Raw genomic sequence first — 22440 nt, 5'->3', positions numbered from 1 at the left:
GTCAAAAACAGGGATTCTTGACATCAGGCTATTCCTGTTTAATAGAATGCTAATCTTTTGAGCAGGGATGAACTGTTTTATAGATGATGCTATTGGCCAAACAATCCAGGAACATCAGACTTGCAGGTCACAGAGCAGATATGCCTTAAGAGATGATTTGAAGGCAAGCAATATCGAGATTTGGTTCAGCTGGTCTGTTACCTCATTAAGTGAAGCATATTCTGCAAAAGATAAGACTGAAAGCTTTAGTTTTGTGAATATGGCTCACACTTTAATTCTTCATTGCTTGAACAGTTATAATAACTCTTACACTGGTGCTTTATTAGCAACGAATGTGAACTCTAGAATCAGCCGAATTATACAGCATGAATCTCTATGCATTCACATGCTCTGCATAATTCTGCCTTCTAGTGGTTGGGTCCGGAATTGTCCTTCCTAGTTCTCTTTTTCAATGTATTTTTTGTTGAGTAGATGTAGTTGACAACCATTTGATGGCATCGGACGTGCACCACAGAAGTCCTACAGCATAGTAGCCATCTATCGATATTTACACTGTTTGTTCGGAATGCAGACTAGAGAGCTCCTGGATTTGTAGGAGAGAAGGCACATTTGGAGAAAATTGCACATTTGGAGAAAATTGCACATTTCTTTATCACCAAAGATCAAGCACTGAAAGACGCTAAGGAAAATCACAATTTTCCACCAAAAACCTTTGGGTTTCCAAACCATGAAACCTACTAGGCCGTTGACCACGTGAACTGGAGAATGAAATTAGGGAATGGAGTATACACTATTTGGGTGTTGACCTACCTGCTTCAGTTTGTGCAGTACAGCCGCCAGGTCTGTAATTTGTGCTTACCTAAGGACTACATGCCTGAAGGCTGCAATATCTATGTTGAATTCTAGTCAAAGACACAGCGAGAATAAAGTAAAAGTGTGCATGCTACGCCGCATAGGTGTAAAGCCTTACCCGAGGAATAAAGCAGGGACCTACCGTGATGACCAGACCTGTGAGGGGACAGTGATGGCACAGAGACAGCGCTCCGAAGCTGGAGAAATTGACGTTGAAAGGGATGAGAAGCCTAAAAGATTGCTTTTTAAATGAAGCAAGATATTCATACATCAGGTATTACCTCAAGGGGAGCCAGGTACAGAGCTAAGAGGGTCGTTGTCTAAACACCCCAAGATAACAGAGAGTACAAACTTTATTGCAGTGGAGGGCAAACACAAGTCATGGAGAGCCCCTCTTATACAACCCAGTGATACTGCAGGAGGCAAACCCTTGGAACTGGCCTCAACTCTGTAAGGCGACCAAGGGCACTACAGGGAGAAGGAATCCTGTGAAGCAGAACAGTTGTCACCAAAAAGGTTGCGCAACATCGATCAAAGGGGTCTTGAAATAGAAAAGAAAAGACACATCAAGTCCAAAATGGAGGCCTTGATCAGGAGGAAGGAGTTTAACAACTCCATGAAGTATTGTAGGAGTCCCCTTCAGACCTTGAAAAACCACCCCCAGTCAAAGAGCTGGAGCTGCCCACAGTGCCAGAAGAAGCAGAAGGGAAGAGGAAATCTTCGAATATGAGGAAGACTTTGAAAGATCTATCAACCAGGAACATTTGAGATGCATTTAGGGAACTAACGACAACAAAAGAGGTTACTCGAAGAGTTGATAAAAATATAGCTACCACTCAAGATACAGGGAAAGTATCAGTGCTGTCTCCATTGTGTCAACGACTCAGAAAAGGGCAAATGCCCCTGCAACAATTGGCTCCCCAACTGAGTAGGAGAGGAAGCGGGTAAAAAAATGGAGGGCAGAAAGCTGAATCGTTCTCCTGCAGTCCAGTGGATTATTGCAAGCTTCGATGCCCTCCGGTCAGATATAGCCACCAGTAGTGGGAGAAGATGGTGAGCCTATTGCAGCACCTCCGAGAGCAATACCAAACAAGTTAAAATTAAAACAAAAAACATCCAGAAGGGTAAAATCAAGTGATGATAATGCCTAAAATCAGTGATGAATGTGACAGATACTGCCAGAAGACAGCTCTGCACTGGGACCTCGCTGAGGAGGTATGCCTGGCTGCAGGTGTTCAGCTTCAAGCAGGAGGTATAGGCAGTGGTAGTTAACATGCCATTTCAAGGAGAAAGCTTTTTTTGGTCCAGCATTCAACAACTCCCTGCAGAGGGTGAATCAGGACTTCCCAAAGTCCATGGGAGCACTCCAATTTAAGGTGCAGTTCAGAGACAGAGACACTCCAAGGAAGAGAATGTCCACAAGAGGAAACTCTCAGCAAGAGAGTTGTCATTCTCACTTTTACACTTCAAGCCAGATCCCCCCCAAAATGCAGTGGCAGTGCTCCATCACTCCAAGGTATCTCTTTTGAGGGAAGGTTCGGGGAAGAGAGACTGCACCAAAAGGTGCTAGCCACGTCAGCATGTGACTTGAAAGAAGGTCCCCTGACACACAACACCAGTAGGGAACACAATAAGAGGATTTCTCAATAAATGAAACATATTCTCATAAAAGTGGGCAACCAGCATTATCCAGCAAGGATACTGCACAGAATGTTTGAAACTACCTCCCAGCATCAAGCCAAAGCCAAGAACACACACGAAATAAGGTCTAATTCACTTCAGGCTTGGAGTGGCAGACTTGCTGCAGAAAAAGGCAATCTTAATTGTACCACAGAGACAAAGGGGACAAGGAGTCTACTCAATGTATTTTCTGGTCTCAAAACTGGATAAGTCCCTCAGACCCATCTTGGGTCTCGGCCCTCAACAGGTTCATCAAAACGCAAATGTTTCAAGTGATCCCTCTGCAGGAGGGCATCACACACCCTGAAAAGAGGGTATTATATGGCAGCAGTAAACCCCAAAGATTCATACCTTCGTGTGCTAATGAATGACAGACACAAGATGTTCCTGCGATTCGTTGTAGACCAGGTGCATTATAAGTTCACTGTGACATCTTTCTGTATAACATTAGCCACCCAAGATGTTTAAAGAATGTCTAGCTGCAGTAGCAGCACACCCAAGGGAGAAAAAGAATCGGTGTTTAACCTTGCATTGACGACTGGCTGGTAAAGGCAAAGACTTTCAGACAATATCAGGACAGTAATTGAAACCTTATGCAGCCTGGGGTTCTCCATCAAACAGAAAAAACCTTCCCAAGACCTCAACGACAAAAGAAATTCCTAGGGACCAGACTAAATTCCAAAGAAGGGAAAGATTTCCCTGTTGAAAGCAAGTCTGCATTTACCATTGCAGGTGGTGGGGACGCCGATAGGTGTGATAGCATTGTGCATACCACTCATACCAATTGCCAGGCTGCACCTGAGACCACTACAAGAGTGGCTAGGGAGTCATTGGTCACAGGCGACCAGAATGTTGAAAATTTTAATGGTTACCAAAGACCCTAAATATACTAGGATTTTCAGTGGTGGGATGCAAGGAACATCACAGTAGGCACACCTTTAAAACACCCAACTCTCTTGGTTACATGGACTGGAGAGCGAACCTAGGACAACACGGACCAGGAGGGGCCTCTGGAGCCCAGTAAAGGCAGTAAAACACACAAATCAGTTGCAACTTACGACAGCTTTTCAAGCCTTCAAAGCTTTTCAGTCACATATCAAGAGGATGGTAGTGCAGGTTCAGGCGGCAACACTACCACCATGTTTTGCCTCAACAACGTGTGTGTGTGTGAGGTGGCAGGGTGGGGTGTCACTGCTCTCCAGCCCAGCAAAGTACATGGGCCATACAAAGACACATAACAATAGTAATAGCTCACTTGCCAGGAGTACATATCACAGAAGCAGACAGGCTAAGTAGGCTGGAAATTGCGTCACACAAGCGGTAGCTAAAATAGTTCCAGACCCTAACCTAAGAAAACTCAAAATGCCAACAATATTGCTATGAAATGCCCTATTGATACAATGGTCAGAGAACTATGTATACGCCTTTCCCCAGTTCCTCTGATCCCCCTAGTGATACAGCAGAAAATGCAAGTAACCATGACCCTCATCCTTATTTCACCAATTGGTCAGACAAAGCTTGTTCTCCGACATGGTGGAACTAGCACAGGGAAAAACCATGCCACTATCCCCACAACTAGACATACTTTCCACACATAAGGGTGTTTTACCAGAATCAAAAACACCCCCCTGGGTCAGCATGGGGCTTGAAGACATAATTTAGACAAATAAAACATCCACGTAGAACCGTGGACATCCTGTGAGGAGACCAACATGAATGAAGTAATATTCCACTCAATGTAACAGATTCAGAAGGTGGTGCTCCACAGAATTAGACTCGAAGACCAGAAAAGAGGGCACAGTCATCCTAAGATCACCAACATATCTACTGGCCAAAAGGCTCTCCCATCCCCATCTAAAGGTACATTTGGTAGCCATTGTGGCATACGTTGGGGGGAAGGACGGAGGCGGTGTCATATGAATTTTTTTTTTCCAGCTGTTGAAATATTACTAGAAGGGGCAAATAAAAAGGCACCTTCTAGAACAACCCCATACCAATGTGGAATTTGAGCCTTGTGCTAACACAGCTCATGAAAACACACTTTCAACCTATGTAACAAAAGCTGCTTTCCTAGTGGCCATCACATCCTTAACGCGGGGTGAGTGAGCTCCAAGCACCAACACTACAGGAACCCCACATTCAGATTCGTGGGCCCCAGGTCAAAACATGTTTGTCAAATAGGCCATTCATTGTCATCCAGATTAAGAATTTCCAGACCAAAAATAATTGTGAATTCTACTTTTCTATTACGCCTTTAGCTTAATGATATGCAAATATGGACAGGACAAATTGGGAGCTCTGAAAACACTCCATCACTCTGATGGTACTGCCTCCTTTCAAGGAGTCTACAGATTTAACCTGCCTTCTTTCAAGCTGAGTTTTAGCAGTATATTTTGTTTTAATGTTGCCAGTCGATTATACCCATTTGTTTGATGTCCACATTTTACAAGTAGATTTGCATCTATTTCAGGCCATTGTGGGTATTTGCTGTTGAAGCCAGTGTTTGTTAGTGTAAAGCTTTCCCCCCATCGGATTTTCAGTCTGTAATCCACAAGATGATGAATTTTAAAACCGGTCTGTCGTTTTGCCTCTTTGATCAGTCAATTTGCCTGTAGTTGTTACACTGATCAATCGCAAACTTTTCTAGGAGAATCGGCACTAAACTGCTCCCACTTTAATGCTGTTCATTTCAGAACTGATTGGACTGAGATTTGATGTGGGGCTTTCAAATTTGTTATCGTCATTGTCCGTTTTCCCGTCTGTCTTAGGGTTATAGGTTCTTTTAAGCCAATTACCTCTAATTTCCAATGCATTCTTTTGAGTAAATCTTGGCAAAAGACCGAATCTTGTGTTTGCAAAATTATTTTTCTTATTGTTCCTCTTGCCAGTGATGTTTTCTCACTGAAAGTTCCTATGTGTGCCTGTTTCTAAGGGGTGGTGGTTTCCCACTAACACTTCAGAGCGGCAAAAGTCGTTAGTTTATTTGTTAATTGAAGTTCACTCATTTAAAAGCTGCTCTTTGTCACCAGTTTTTCATACTAGTCCATTTATGCTCATTTGTTGTAAACCAACAAAATCAGCTTGTGTGTGCCATTGCGAGCAATATTAGTAGTCACGTTATCTACTTGAGTGTAAGGCTTGCGAGAGGCTGAAACTATTTAGCACCATACTTGGTCTTTGAAGTTACTCACCTCTATTTTATATCACTGGGAATATTTTCCATTGTTAATGTAAGTGGCACTCCGGTCCTGAAAGTGACAAGCCTTTCCTTTTATGTGACTGTCACCAGCTACTCTATATTTTTTTCCTACTGTGCACAGTTGTGTTCAAATAACCTGGACATGTTCCAATCATTGCTGAACTCAAATTTTTCTCGTCTTTACTGAATAACGTTATGATCTGTCCTAGCAATATTCTGTCAGAGACCATTTCCAACTGACACGGTTAGCTGCATATACACAATGATGTAGAGTGGGCTTCAACTCCCACAACTTTAATAAGGGGGCTGCTTTGGTTTGCATACCTTAAGCCCTTGTCATTTTGTTAAACTTTTAAGTTTCTGCTGGACTGGGTCAGAGGCTTATCCCGAGTTACTGCCTGACGCCTGTAGCTTAGCAGCGAGCTTCAGCCCAATTTTTAGAATACATCATCTGAAACCCCCTAATTTTCAACTCTGTCAGTGCTACATTTGTGCTGGCGTTTTCCGGTGCTCAGCACTGACACCTAATTCTTAACACGGGCACTTGTTTCTGACCGCCCATCTAATGAACACAGCATTTTGTACCAGTGCACACAAGACAAATTTATGAAATAGTATAAATGGTCACTTTTGTAGGATAAGATGTCGAATAGCTGTGGTGGTAGGTGCTGTGGGTGATGCATTGGCTTACTGTAAAATACTCTGGGCCCTGGCACTTATTTTTTTGCAAATTAAGTACTGAACTCTGTGTTGCATCGATGTTCATGTTATTGTCAACTAGCTGGATATGTCAAGAGTAGCATGAGACAAGCTAGACCTACCCAGTGATGGCAGCAGCACAGTGCCTTTTTAGCTGACTTAGTATCACAATTCCTTATTTGTAATTGTAACAAGATGTTATTTTATGTCTTCTGAAAGTAGAATTAAGTCTGGGTCTACAATGAACATTCCTCAAAACTAGTATGTAGGAGTTTTGATCATAGTTGTGGTTCTGTAGTTCACCATGTTGACTGTCCAGTCAATGAGTTAACTTTTAGGTGAACTAGCTTTACAGATACATAATCTTCAAGAATAATGTCATAGCAATGCATTTTAAATTGAATCAGCTTAAGAGATAAAAATAAATTGTCCCGAACGTCACCTTTGGATTCAGGTGACATTTATAAGCACTCAGTGTTCTGTCTCATGTGTTCTTGTGTAACTATTTCTCTAGGCCTGCAATAAATGGCAAACATCTGCGTATTGTGTGATGATATGAATTGTATATTGATAAGATGACATGAAATAATGATCCACAGCGTCTGAGAGTCCTGTGAATCCTCATTGTTTTTCCTCCATCTGTAACTCAAATATGCAGATGAAGTGGGTGCTGTCTTGCCACATCTTCTTAAAGGAAACGACAAGGTACATCTAATGTGTGAATTAAGCGGATGCAGTGGATTATTTATTCTTTTACACTTTTCAGGATGGGCCGAGGGTAAGCAGGAGGTTTAAGACTTCATGGTTGATGGACTTCATGCTGTAAGGATTGCAGTCTTTGGCACATCTTAATTGGAGTATACATTTTGAAATTTTACCATGATGGTAGAAAATAAGCCTTAGCAACAACATATTTTCACAATGGAGCACAAATTGTTTATGCTTCATTCCACCATCTTTTGTCTCTGCAAAGTAGTTAGGTAATGCCAGACTACTTGCTAGCACTATGTCTAGATTTAATATGAAACAAGAAACATCACATTGAATGAACATTCCAGGCCTCTGCTTTAAAGAATATAAAAATTTGAGCCAGCATGTAAATGAACATTTATATTTCAAGTGCATGTAATGTGTGGGTAAATTGACTGATTTCTTATGAAAGTAAAAGCTTTTGGACGTTTTCTGTTTACCACCTCGGTTGATAACGTGCATTGATTTATTGAAGCACTGTCTACCAATGGGGGTATAGAATTACCTGAGGGAGTATATTACTTCATTCAACCGAAGTGTATTTATTGGCACTTTTTAGATGTGTTTAGGAGTTTTTTATGTTAATATGTAATATTAACTGATAATCTGTACTCGAGCGTCTCTGTGAAAATGAATCCTCTAACAACTTGCTTTTAGCAGACTGTAAAGTGTGTTCCAGTGATCAGTCTATTTCTCTGTAAAATACAACCAGGGAATGGAAATACGTTTTTCCTGTAAAGTATTTTTTTAAATAAATGTAAAATTGAATTCAACATTTGTGGTGCTTTGTTGTCATTCTGACAAAGATTGTGTCAAATAATAGAATGCTATTTGGCTGTTGCCTTTAAAACAGGTTGCCATCTTATTCTTGATTTCCAAATGTGGTCAAGCAAATAAGCAAACACCTGGTGGATAATTTACTATCCTAAAAGCAAATAGTATGTTTGATGGCATGTGTGGCTGTAGATACACATGCTGTGCATACTCCTGCCATCTAGTGTTGGGTCCGGAGTGTTGCAAGTTGTTTTTCTTCGAAGAAGCATTTTTAAGTCACAGATCGAGTGACTCCTCCTTCTCGGTGATACTGAGCATGAGCATCAGCTTCTTTATTAGATTGTTTTCTCTCCGCCGTCGGGTTCGAAAGTGTGTGTCTATATTCCGTTTTTCGACTTGCTGCCGTTCAAAATCTGTCTCTTTATCTATGGTATTGTTTATCGATCACGCATTTCCATCTTTGTGTTTGTCTCCTCCAGGGCATCCTCGCCCGTTTCAGGCCTACCCCACCATGCAGGCACCGACCATTATGCTGAGCTAATTGAACAAACGCTGTTTTTTTTTTTTCTGTCCTTACTGCCACGCAAAATTTCCCACACCGACCAAAATCTGGTGTGTAACCTGTGCCTCTCCTTCGATCACCAGGAAGCTACCTTTTTAAAAGGAAGGCCTTAAAAGGGTTATTCCACCGAGAGTGCCTCCTGTACCATCTTGGAACCTCAATATTGTGCTTACCAGGCTCATGGGCCCTCCCGTTGAGTTGAGCCACTTCAATTTCAGTAACTTTCTTGGAACGTGGCATTCTTAGTCACTATCACATTACTCAGATGTGTCAGTGAGCTCCAGGCTGTAACCTTGGAAGGACCTTTCTTCCAAATTCATAAAGACAAGGTGTTCCTTTGCACAAACACAAAGTTGCTTCCTAAAGTGGTTTCCCAATGTCATATCAACCAATCCATTGAGATACCAGTCTTCTTTCCGCAGTCTAACTCATTTGCAGAAAGAGCTGTCCACACTCTAGATGTTAAACGAGCACTAGTATTTTACATTGTCGGTACCAAAAAATTTAGGAAAGCTAAACAGCTCTTTGTAGCTTTCTCACTACCTCACAAAGGCAGTCCAATACCAAAGACTGCATAGCTAGATGGATAGTAAAGTGTATACAAACTTGTTATACTAAAGCAAAGAGACAGTTACCTGTTACTACTAGAGCATATTCTACTTGGAAAAAAGAGCCACTATGGCTTTCCTTGGAAACCTACCTATAGCTGACATTTGTAAGGCAGCTACCTGGTCTACACAACATACATTTACAAAGCATTACTGTTTGGATGTACTAGCACGTCAGCAAGTCAATGTAGGTCAAGCTGTGCTACGAACACTTTTCAAGTCAACTGCAACTCCCACATGATAGCTACTGCTTTTATGCAGGGACTGCTTTGCAGTCTATGCAGAGCATGTGTATCTGCAGCCACCCATGCCATTGAGGGGAAAATGTTGCTTACTCAGTAAGCATCTGTTTGTGTCGTACTGCTGTAGATTCACATGCACCCTCCCTCCTCCCCGGACACCTGTGGCCGTTCTGGTTATTTTATGTTTATATATACTTGTACAGAAATCTTGACGTTACAAAAATATATTGAAGTGGGTAGAGTACCGAGCGGATTGCGTGTCTTCACCATACCAAATCATCCGGACATCAAACCGGAGTTATTACTTGAATGGGGTAAAAACAATATGGCGTGCTCACGTAACATGATGCTCATATTAATTAAATATGCGAAAATGAATGTGGAAAGCTTAACAAACTTAATTAAGGAACTTGAAGATAAAGTAACTATATCATGCAATAAAGATGATGCAATCAAACAGACACATAATGGAAGACAAACATAAATCTAAAGTGGAGGCATGCAAGCAGAGAAAATTTCTGAGAGATGAAAATGATTACAAAAATGGAACAACATTGCCTTTTGCCAAGAGATTTGATGTTTTTAAAAAACAATATACATCAGGATCTAAAATTAACGTTCAAACTACAGTGGAAACGATTAGTCAATCGGATGCGGAATTAAGTGAAAGTGAGGAGAGTAATGAACCAAGAATTAAAAACAACATTGCTTGAAGAAAAGCAGATTATGTATGGATCAACAAGTATCAAAAGGCAGTGGCCGAGGCAGAGGCCAACCAAAGCTTTTACAACCAGGTACAGAAAGACCCGAAGAGGAAGGAAAAAAAATAAACTATCCTCTTTGCAACAGACAGAGGAAATAAACACTGCAATGAAAATTTAAGAAAATTTGGTAGTCAAGCTATCTGACTACACATTGACAGAAGAAGAAATAAAGTCTTAAACAAAGTCTATCGTTCTGCCAGGAACACAATTTTGACAAAGTGGAGACCAAAATTGACGCATACAAGTTTATAAGGAAGATCAGGCTAGCCAAATATTTTGCTAAATATCCTAAGAAGGAGAATATACCCTCTGATTTACAAACGGGCATTGGAGTTGTGAGTGAAGAAATAGAAGACATAAAAGTTTGCTACGATCTCATGCATAATTTGACTGATCAGGAGATTATCTCCATGGAAATAATGGATGAGTTGGGTTCTCAACTAATAACCATCTATACAGTCACTTTAAATCAAAATCAACATTTTGTCCTGTGTTGAATCCTGGTAACAAAATTGATTTGTTATGTGAAGTTGTTACAACTGATTTGGAGAATTTGAAATATCATAAACATCAAGAGAGGGAAAATCTAACACTAGAAGAAAGAAAGGCACTAAGAAAGTTGCCTTTAAATTACAAGATTATTATAAAACCGACAGATAAAGGAGGAAACATAGTCATTCAAAATCGTGAGGACTATATTAGAGAAGCAATGAAACAATTTAATAATACGCATAATTATCAGAAATTGAATCACAATCCTATAAATTAGATATTACAAGCTGTTGAGGTGAAATTAAAGGGCTGGCATCAAGAAGCATTAATTAATGAAGAGGAATTTTCTTCCCAAAATTCATAAAACACTTGTTAAAACTCCTGGCAAGCCAATGGTTTCAGGGTGTGGGTCAGTGTTTGAGAATATTTCAAAATATGTAGATATCTACCTTGCTCCCACGGTTATGTCATTAAGTTCAAATATTAAAGACACTAGAGATTTTCTAAGAATAATTTCAGACATAACATGGCAACCAAATTATTTCTTAGTGACTATAGCGATGTAGTGTCACTTTATACATCTATTACATAATATAGGTCTTCGGGCTTTAGAATATTTTCTTAAACAGAGAAATATTGAAGAGACAAAACACTCAATGATGCCTTCTAAATAATAATTTTTTTATTCAACCATCAGATTTACAAACAACTTCGCGGAACTGCCATGGGTATTTCCTTTTCTCCAAGTTATGCAAATCTCACCATGGGATGGTGGGAAAGGTAAATTGCTTGGCAAGAAAATTATTGTATGCATCTTGAAAAGATTGTTTTGTGGCTCCAGTATATTGACGATCTGTTTATTATATGGAATGGCGCAAACTAAGAATTTGAAACATACTTTTGTAAGCTAAATCAGAATGACTGTGGGTTACAATTTACCTTTAATATCAATGCCACTCAAATCAATTCTTTGGATATCAAAGTGTATGTGGAAAATAATCAAGTACACACAACCATGTATAGAAAAGAAACTGCAACAAACAGTATTCTAAATGGCAAATGTTTTCATCCTAAACCATTATTCAAAAGTATCCCATTTGGGGAATTTTTAAGAAAAAGGAGAAACTGTTAGATTGACAGAGAAATAGAAGTCCAGTTCAAGGACGTTAAGCAAAGACTCCTTTGGAGAGGGTATTCTAGAACTCATATAGAATAAGAGCTCAGAAAGCAAGGAACAAAACCCGTGAGAAAACTTTAATTGATTAAAATACCAATCACTCAAAAGGAAGAAAAAGAAAATCGCCGACTAATATTCACTTACAGTAAGGAAAGCAAGGATATCATCAATGTTTTTAGGAAACATTGGAAGTTACTAAAAAGTGATCATAACATAGGACGATTGATAGGTTCAAGACCCCAAGTAACATACAGGAAATAATTTTCTATAAAAGACATTTTGGTGAAAAGCCACTTCACTTCACGAGTGACAAGTAATTGGCTGGAGAAAGGATCATTGGGATTCTATAAGTGCAATAATTGTAAGGCTTGTCAAATAGCTAAAAATGGGAAAACTATTTCATAGGACAGGAGTTATGTATCTCACAAAGAATAACATGTAATAGCCATTATGTTGTATATTTGAATGAATGTGAATGTGGCTTACGGTATATAGGTAGTACAATTTGTCCTTTGAAAAAGAAAATGTTAGAACATGTACAAGCAATTCAACATAAAGATCACAGTTATGCCATTGCGAGACATCACAATAAACATCACTTTAGTGACTCGTTTAACTCAGGTACATAAAGACGAAAGAGGTGGAGACAGAACCCTAAAATTGCGACAATTGGAGAACAAATATATTATTCGACTTCGAACAAATAGCCAGTATGAATTGAATATGGACTTTTTGTTCATTTGTAATTAAAAGAGCTTCCAACAAATGAGCAGCAGTGTAGAAATGGTATTACTATTAGTAGTAATAAAAACATCCTCAGTCTTATTGTTATGCAATATGTGGAAATGATTACGTCACCATAGATTGTATTAATGATTAAGTACAATTCTATAATAGAAAAGTTTTGAATTATGAGACACACAGGCATTAAGAACGTTATATACACATTTATTAGGCACTTTGCCTTGATTTTGAGAGAGAAAGAAACATATTATTGTAAAAGGTCTTGAAATTTAATTTGAGATTGAATATATTCATATAATTTGCTACACTTAATTGGTTATCTGTTCAGTTTATAACTTTTGTCTCTTTTCTATAGTCTGGGAATCAAAATATAGAGACATAGAAAGAATTTGTTTAGTAAGTCTGATTGATTGTATAATATCATAAACTACTTCGCACAATGGTATAATCAAAGCAAAAAATTTATTATTATGGAGAATATGTGGAGTTTGAAATAAAGCACCCATAACACTTCCATGATATGTTTTTAAATGATCACTCTATTTCATTTTTACGTTGGTTATGACGTTTATGTTGACTAAGATATCCAGAATGCTTCATTATAGGCAAGATGGACTTTTAGTATTTAAGAGAAAGAGTGAAAGGACTTACTGACCGTGAACAAGACTCTCTTAGAGTTGAAACGCATAGGTAGTTGCTTAATCCTATTAATAAACACTGCAATTTCTGAGCTTTAGGAGTGCGGTGAACTTTTTAGTTTGCAAAATATTTATTTGAGGCTGGTCCCCCTTGGCACCGGCAGTTGAGTGTGCAGTTGAGATGGACTTTTAGTATTTAAGAGAAAGAGTGAAAGGACTTACTGACCGTGAACAAGACTCTCTTAGAGTTGAAACGCGTAGGTAGTTGATTAATCCTATTAATAAACACTGCAATTTCTGAGCTTTAGGAGTGCGGTGAACTTTTTAGTTTGCAAAATATTTATTTGAGGCTGGTCCCCCTTGGCACCGGCAGTTGAGTGTGCCGTCAAACTTGCCATCGGATTGTTTGTTTGTACCATATTCTTGTACATATGCAATTAGATTTGCATGGGCATCTCTTTCTCTGTACTCTCTCTACACTCTTTTTCTCACCCGCCTGCTGGGAAAACAATCTAACAAAGGAGTCAATGCACAGAATCACCAAGAAGGAGTAGTCACTCAATCGTGTGATTTTGAAAATGCTTCTTCGAAGCAAAGCAACTTACAACACTCTGAACCCAACACTAGATGGCAGGAGTATGCAGAGAAGTGAACCTACAGTACTCCATGCAGTGAACAGATGCTAAATGGGTAAGTAACATTTTCCTTACAACACACAATGTGTAAGGGATTCAAAGCAATGAGTTCCATGGAGGCGCATGAAAGTCTAGTTTCAAGAAGCAATCTCTTTTCCTAATGACAGAACTGTGTCCCAATTTGGTCAACTAGAAATAAATACTGTTGTGTGTTTCCATCAGCAGTATCCTGAATAAGAAGATTCCTGAAAGTTTTTAGTATGCATATTTGACAAAAAACGCTCCCTGCGTAAGTTCTTATCGGGTATTTTCAGCCCAATTGTTGTATGCATAATTGCAGTACACCTTACAAGAACTTTGTTAGTTTTGAACATGTTGACCATGGAGACCAGAATATGTCTGCGGGGAATACCCCCTCCATCGCCTGTGCTGCATGCACTCACCAGTGCATCAAACAAGGTAAGTAAAATATTTTTTGGGGGGGACAAGTGCAGTAATAAAAGGTTGGTTTGATTTCAATTTAGATAATACATATTTGGTACAAGTTTAGTCATCACAAATATAATTGTACCATCCCAATTTGGTCAACTAGAAATGAATACTGTTGTGTCTTGCCATCAGCAGTATCCTGAATAAGGAAAATCCTGAACGTTTTTAATATGCAGATTTGACAAACAAACGCTCCCTGCTGCAGTTCTTATCAAGTAGTTTCAGCCAAATTTCTGTATGCATAATTGCAGTACACCTCATAAGAACTTTGTTAGTTTTGAACATGTTGACTAAGGAATTCAGAATGTGTGTGGGGGGGGGGATGGATGGATGGATGGATAACCCTCTCCACCACATGTGCTGCATGCACTCACCAGTGCATCAACCAAGTTAAGTAAAATAATTTATTTTGGGGACTATTGCAGTAATAAAAGGTTGGTTTGATTTTCAATTTAAATAATACATATTTGGGACACGTTTAGTAATCACAAATTTAATTAAAAAGGTAAAGATAGTAGAGAACTAATATATAAAATGACAAGTCTACGTTATGCATGTCAATTAACTAAAAATTAAGGACATAGATTGAAATGTTATGACTATTATTACAAAGTATTTACATTTTAATATTTACATTTTGTTAAAGTAGATTAGATTAGCGTTAGTTAATAAAACAAACTGAATTATTTTAAATATTTAGGAGGTTTAATAAAAACAATTAAATACATTTGGAGGTTAGATTAGTAGGTCCAACAGTGCTGTGAAGGTGAAATAACACACCATAATGATGCTGTGGCCCCTGCTCCATCAAGAACCCTGGTCAGTGAACTGCTCTGCCACCACGTAGCTCCACCGGCAAGTGAAGCCCTTCTGTTCCCTGAACTCTGACCTCTGTCAAACGTTTGAGGCCCTCCTCCTCCCTCATGCTTCTGCCTGCACCTCATCCCTGGTGTCTGGTGGGAGTGCTCTGCTCTTCTGCTAGTCTCCCCTCTGCCTCTTTTGTTATATTTTCCTATTTTCTTCCTCTTTTTATTCTTTGTGTGCTGTTCCTTTTGTACCTTTCGCTTTCTGTGGTTTTTCCCCTCTTTTCCTCGTTTTTATTCCCCTCACTCCACACTTTGTCTCGTCACTCTCGCTCTCCCTGCTATCTCACTCCCTGCCGCTGCTGCCCCTGTGGCTTCACCCCCTTTTTTCACTCCCAGCTGTCCTCTCATCCCACCCCCCCTACTTAATGGCACTGCTGCACAGTAGGAAGATCAACCTCACTGACCTGGTCATTAAACTGCTCTGCCACCGCGTAGTTCCACTGGCAAGTGAAGCCCTTCTGTTCCCTAACTCTGACTGCTGTCAGAAGTTCAAGGTCCTCCTGCACCCATAAGGCTTCTAACTGTGCCTCATCCCTGGTGTCTTGTGGGAGAGCTCTGCTCTTTGCTAGGCTGCCCTCTGCCTCTTTTCTCTTTTTTCCTCTTTTTTTTCTTTTGTGTGCTTTTCCTTTTGTGCCTTTTGCTTTCTGCGCTTTTTCCCTCACTCCGCTCTTTCTCACATCATCTTGCTCTCCTCCCTCTCTCACTCTGCACCGCTGCTGCGCCTGCGGCCCGCCCACTCCTCTCTCTCATTCACTCTTCCCACCACTGCTGTCCCGGCAGTCCTGCCCCCTTTGTTCACACCGTTTCCTGCTCCCGTCTCCCAGCTGTCCTCTCCTCCCCCCCCCCCCCAAATTAATGGCGGGCGCGCACAGCAGGGGTGCTGCCGACTCACCTAAGGCAAGCCCGTCTGCGCCCGAACGCAACCCGCACCAGGGCCCCTAGTCCTGCCACCCGCTGCCTCTACACATCAGCAGCACTCATCGCACTCAACCCAGGACGCAATAGCAACTGCAAGGAAGCATCACCAGCTAACGCCCACGGTCCTTTCAGCTGCCTCCACTGCCACCAAACCTACACCACCACTAAGACCTTGGAACAAGCACAACCCAACTGAAACAACACTCCGACCCCAAAAACTCGGAAGTGCATTCTCCTCAACGTCCGCCCCCGCCACATACATGCTACCGAAATCTGGGACCTCCATGACAGCACCTCCCCGGACATTCGTTCCTAACTGAGACCTGGGCCAACACCACCTCAGGCTCCGCCATCGCCATCGCCATCCCCCAGGGATACAAGGTCACCCAGAAAGACTGCCCCAGGCACCCTGGTGGTGGTGGAGGGGTGAGGTGTTACCAAGGAAATCACAGCATATATAGTAGCAATGTCTTCTTTATTTCTTCAAGTAAAAGGGCACAGAAAACTCCAGCCACTCCAGCTTCCAGCTACCTCCACAACCGCCCAGAACCCACCCAACATTCCAGCTAGTACAATTGCTGGAGCAGGGGCAGCTGGAAGATACCAATATACATAAGACAATGGGAATGGGGAAATTAGAGGAAAAAAGGTACAACAAAATAAGGATGAACAAAAAATAATATTTACAATAAAAACAATACTACAAGGGGGAATCGCCATCGTCCCGCGGTCCAACCTTCACCTGAATACACACTCCGAAGACTCCACAAGCCTGATGGAATACCTCCCTTTCAAGCTACACACCAGCCCGACATCCACCATCAGGGGAACCCTCATCTACCGCACTACGGGTCCACGTACTCTCCTCGCCAACTCTATCACGGACTGCATCTCCACACATGCCATCACAGCCACCAACTACACCCTACTGGGAGACCTCAACTTCCACCCCAAATCTAGAAGACCCCAACACCGCATCCCTCCTAGACAACCTCCACGACTTAGGTCTCCAACAGATCGTGACGGAGTCAACACACTCGGCAGGACACACCCTCGATCCCATCTTCACCACAGGAACCTCTGCGACCTTCAGTCACAGCACAACTCCCATGGACAGACCACCAATGCATCTATTTCACCTTCAACACTCCCACTGTCATCAGACCCCCAACATCAACCATCACATAGAAACTGGACAAGAATAACCGACGATCATCTCACTGCCGCCCTCGCTGCCCCGCCATCGCACACAATGACTTAAACACCGCAGCACATACCTTCCACAAATGGATCGCCGACTGCGCCAACACAATAGCCCCCCTCAAAAAGAACAGCACCCATGCAAAGAAAGCCAGCTGGTTCACCCTGAACTCCGAGAAACTAGATTCACTCGTCGCCCCCTCAAAAAAATCTGGAGAAACACCAAACCACAGAAACCCATAGCAATTTCAGAACCGCCACCACTGCACACTACCAACTCATCAGAAGCACCAGAAAGAAAGCTATTCAAGGCATAATCTCCTCACATGCACACAACAGCAAGGAACTCTTCGGCATCATCGAGGGGTTTGCCCAACCCAACAGTGAAACAACCGACATCCCACTCTCACAGGACCTCTGCAACAGACTGTGAGGTGGGCTCAGTGGTACAGAGGACTCGGACTCGGATTTTAGGGCCCTATAAGGGCTTAAGCACCATTTATTTATTATAGTAAGGAGATTGTACTAATAATGGCTGTACTTCTTCCCAATTTCTCTTTGGAGAGTTTCTGGTGAAAGTTTGGCTGACTTTTATGAGTCTTTAATGTTCTTTCTTTTTCCTTTTAGGTGGCGTTCTCCAGACAGCTTCTTCTTGGTTCCCGTGGGCTCTCGGAAAAACAAGAGGATATGTCCAGGTAAATAGGACGGTAATTTGCTATCTCTATGATCTGTTAGTACAGGGGGGGGGTGTGAGGGAAGGAACTACAGGGGGTAGTGTGTTAACTGAGGTTATGCCACAAAGGGGCGAGAGCGGGCTATTAAAGTGGCTATTTTAGGCTGGTAATAGGGTGGGAAGGTGATCCGTGGTTCCCCGGCACCCAAAACAACCTGCCCTGTTCCCTTTATGCCCTCCCCGGTCTTCTTTCTTCCTTCCACCTCCCCCTTATCCCTCTACTGTCGGTGCCCCTTGAATATGGCCCATACCTAGTTCAGCCACGACCCTCCTGGGTCGTGGCAGGGATTCTCTCCTCCTCGCGGTTTTTCCTCTGCTCCACCGCTTGGGCTGGGCTTCCGCTCCTCGTCACTCGTTTCGATCGCCTTCTCTCCCTGTTCTGTTGGTTCCTCCGTGTCTTCCTCTTCACCGGCGTTTTCTTTTCCGCGTTCGGCGTCTCCCTTTATTTTGGCGTCCTCTCGTCCCTCAGGTGCGGCAACCCGGAAGTCCGGTGCCGATAGGGTGTTCCGCCCCCACGTGTCTCCTTGGCGACGCTAGGCGGGGACGGAGGAGGTGCGCGGTCGGCGAGGTGGACGACACCCGCCTACACAGACTCAACACCTACTTCCTCCACAAAATCAAGACCATCTACGACAGTTTCAGCAAAGACAACCGACACACAGAACCCCTCTACCAACACCGGACACCAACAAGCCAACGATCACCACCTGGACCCCCCTCACCACCGAAGATATGCTGAGAACAATGAGATCCATACACTCCTGGGCCCCCTCGGACCCATGCCCTCACCACATTTTCAACAAAGCCACTGACACCATCGCCCACAAGCTCCGTCTCACCATCATCTGCTCACTAACTGCCACATCTTCCCCGATGACTGGAAACACCCCGAGATCATACTCCACACCCCCCCCCCCTCAAGAAACCCTCGTCTGATCCTACCGACTTCAAAAACTTCAGACCCATCTCCCTACTCACATTTCCTGCGAAAGTCATTGACAAAGCAGTCAACAGCTAACAGCCAACTCGCCACGTTTATAGAAGACCACAGCATCCTCAACATCTCCCAATCCGGACTCAGGTAAAACCATAGCACTGAAACAGCCCTCCTCGACAGATGACATCCTCTCCCTGCTGGACAAGAGAGAGACGGCGGCACTCATCCTATTAAACTTCTCTGCAGCCTTCGACAGTCTCCCATCACATCCTGATCAGAAGACTCCATCAAGCTGGCATCAGAGGCAAGGCTCTCGACTGGATCCAGTCCTTCCGGCAGAACTCAATGAGTGAGACTCTCTCCCTTCTTTGCAGACCCCACACCCACCACCTGCAGAGTGCCCCTCCCTCAACCCCACGTTGTTTAATGTCTACATTGCCCCGCCAACCACCTTCATCAGAAGCTACGGAATCAACATCATCTCCTACACCGATGACACCCAACTCATCCTCTCCAACGAACCTGACAAAGCCAGACACAACTTCCACGAAGGCATGGAAGCAGTCGCCAACTGGATGAGATACAGCTGCCTTCAACTCAATACAAACAAGACAGAAGTACTCATCATGGGCCCTCAACCCAGCGTGCGGAACGACTCCTGGTGGCCACCAACCAACAGAAACCCTTCCACACCCGCCAGCCAAGCCCGCAACCTCAGAATCATCCTGGACTCCAACCTCAGCATGAACCAGCAAATCAACTCTGTCACCTCCACCTGCTTCCGCACCCTCTGCCTCCTACGCAAGTCCTTCAAGTGGATTCCCCTCGAATATAGAAAGACTGTCACACACGGCCTTATCACTAGCAGACTGGACTACAGCAACGCACTCTATGCTGGAATAAACAAGAAACTCACCCGCAAGCTACAAAACATCCAGCATGCCGCCACCAGACTGGTCCTCGATCTATCTCGACACTGCCACATCTCGCAACACCTGCATACACTGCACTGGCTTCCCATAGAAAAAAGAATCACCTTCAAGATCCTCACCCACGAACACAAAGCCCTCCACAACAACGGACCAGCCTACCTGAACCAGCGTCTCAACCTACATGTGCCCCACAGGGCCCTATGCTCAGCCCAGTTCTCTGTAACAGAAGTATCCTGCATCAGGAAAACCAGAACAGGAGGACGCTTCTTCCTACCTCGCAACCACCGCCTGGAACGCTCTTCCTCTCCACATCAGACAAACCACCTCCCTCCTCAGCTTCATGAAGGAACTGAAGTCATGGCTTTTTCAATAACCACCTCACCGGTATACGCTAATTTTTCCCCTCCCATCAGCGCCTTGAGACCCTAACGGGTGAGTAGTTGAGCTCCACAAGCACTGATTGATTGATTGAAGAGCCAAGGATTGCTCTCAAGCCATGCGGGTTCCTTATCGGACGGGATCGTTAAAGCTTCATTCTTGGTTTGTTAGAATATCTCCTGATTTATTAATGGTTCTTTCTTTCTTCTCTGTAGAAGCAGGTCTCTCTTGCCTTTTTAAGTGCTGTGGAACACCTTTGTCACTGGAGGCATGATATTCTGACTAGCTAATATTTTTTCTTCGGTATATTTGAAAAAGCATACCAGTGTATGTACCACAACCTACAGTCACCACTATGTAATCTCTACCTGGGACACCTTTAGAAGCTAATTGTCATGATACATTCCATATACCTTAAGTAATAGGAAAGCAAGAAAGAACACATCACATAGATTTCTCTGCTGGATCTGGAAAGTTTTCAGCAGTACCTCTGTATGCCATTCGGTGGTGTCATGCGGCTTCTCACTGACATCTTTCAACTCTGGACATGATATAGGCACCATTCCTGTGCACGGGTGTCAGTTCCTTTATTTCTGTGCATCCGACCTTACCTCAAGCAAAAAAAATATATATATATTTGTAGTGTGCTTGGGACATGTGACCTTCCAAAATAACAGAGGCCCCACTTTCTCCACTAGATCTGCCTCCACAAAGACAAACGCACTCCTTGCATTCCCTGTTCATCATGGATTATGACAATGACTACAATGCGGGTGATGAGATTGGCCAGCTAATTCACAAGAAGAGTTGGTATGATGACCTGCAGGAGGCTAATGGTCCTGATACTTCCCCTGAACTGGGGCATCTGTCACCCCTCTGATCTTACAGAGGAGAGTGCTTGTTAAGCCATGGTGATCTGTAGGGTGGCCAAAGTCCTTGACCTCCAGCTCCCCACCTTGCAGACCAGTGTTCTTAAAGAAGTCCTTCAGATTTAGCAAACATTCACAGATTCCCTCTTACCTTTAAACTTGGCTCTTACAGATATTTTGCTGGGGGCATGGGCCAAACCTTGCTCTACCATACCCAACTCGCCAGTCAACCACCTGCTTGCACAAAGCCACCTCCCTGCCCTAGACACCTGGATTTTTAGGGTCAAGCCTGTGAGTGCATGCACTAGCTCATGAGTCTTGCTTACTTGACTATTGTGCACAATAAAGGGATTGAAGCCTGCCTGTCCCTTACCATTTGGCCTGCGTAGCAATCTTCTTTACAGCCTCATTATTCACTGCAGGCCAAACATCATTTCAGTTTCTCTGTGTGGAGCACGGACCAAGCACTGAAAGATTCAACTTATTCGGTGCCCAACTACTGCTCCCAATCTGATTGAGATACTATTTTGTTCTTTTTAACTTTGAGTGCCCTGCAAACAGAAGGCTTGTGACTGGCAAAAACGTGCCTATCAAGACAAACAAAATTGCAAAGTTACATTTTTTATGGCTAACTTTGTTCTATTTTGCTAAATCATCTTTTCTCACTTTGCACTCATGTTTACTTTTGTTTTTGCTTGTGGGCACTGTTCTAAAAAGATGACTATTATCTTCTTTTAAGTATTGCAAAACAATACTGTTTCTTCATTATGTACAGTTTCTGAAATAATGCTTTAACACATAATCAGGCAATACACCCCAAACCTCTCCACCTTACCCCACACCAACACACCCTCACCTCCAATCCAGACTACTCACCACAATCCAATCCACTCCAACCCACCCCAGTCCACTCCACTTCAACCCACCCCAATCTAATCTGCTCCACTCCAGTTCACCTCACTCCAATCCAAAACAATCTGCCTCTCTCCAATCCAAAACAATGTACCCCACCCCACTCCAATCCTCCCCACTCGTCTGCCCCTCTCCAATCCAAAACAATCACACTCCAATCCACCTCAATCCAAAACAGTATGCCCCACTCCAATCCACCTCCCCCAATCCAGTCCACCCAACTTCATCCCAATTCCCCCCACTCCCATCCAATCTACCACACAACCCACCCTACTCCATTTAAATCCACCCACTGAAATCAAATCCACCCCACTCCTATTCACCCTAATACAATCTGCTCCACTCCAATCAACACCAAATAGTCTGCTCTACTCCAATCCAGAACAATCT

The sequence above is a fragment of the Pleurodeles waltl genome, chromosome 6 (genome assembly GCF_031143425.1).
Source record: "Pleurodeles waltl isolate 20211129_DDA chromosome 6, aPleWal1.hap1.20221129, whole genome shotgun sequence".
In the NCBI taxonomy this organism is placed as follows: Eukaryota; Metazoa; Chordata; class Amphibia; order Caudata; family Salamandridae; genus Pleurodeles; species Pleurodeles waltl.
The sequence above is the reverse complement of the archived record's forward strand: the minus strand, read 5'-3'. Positions refer to the sequence as shown.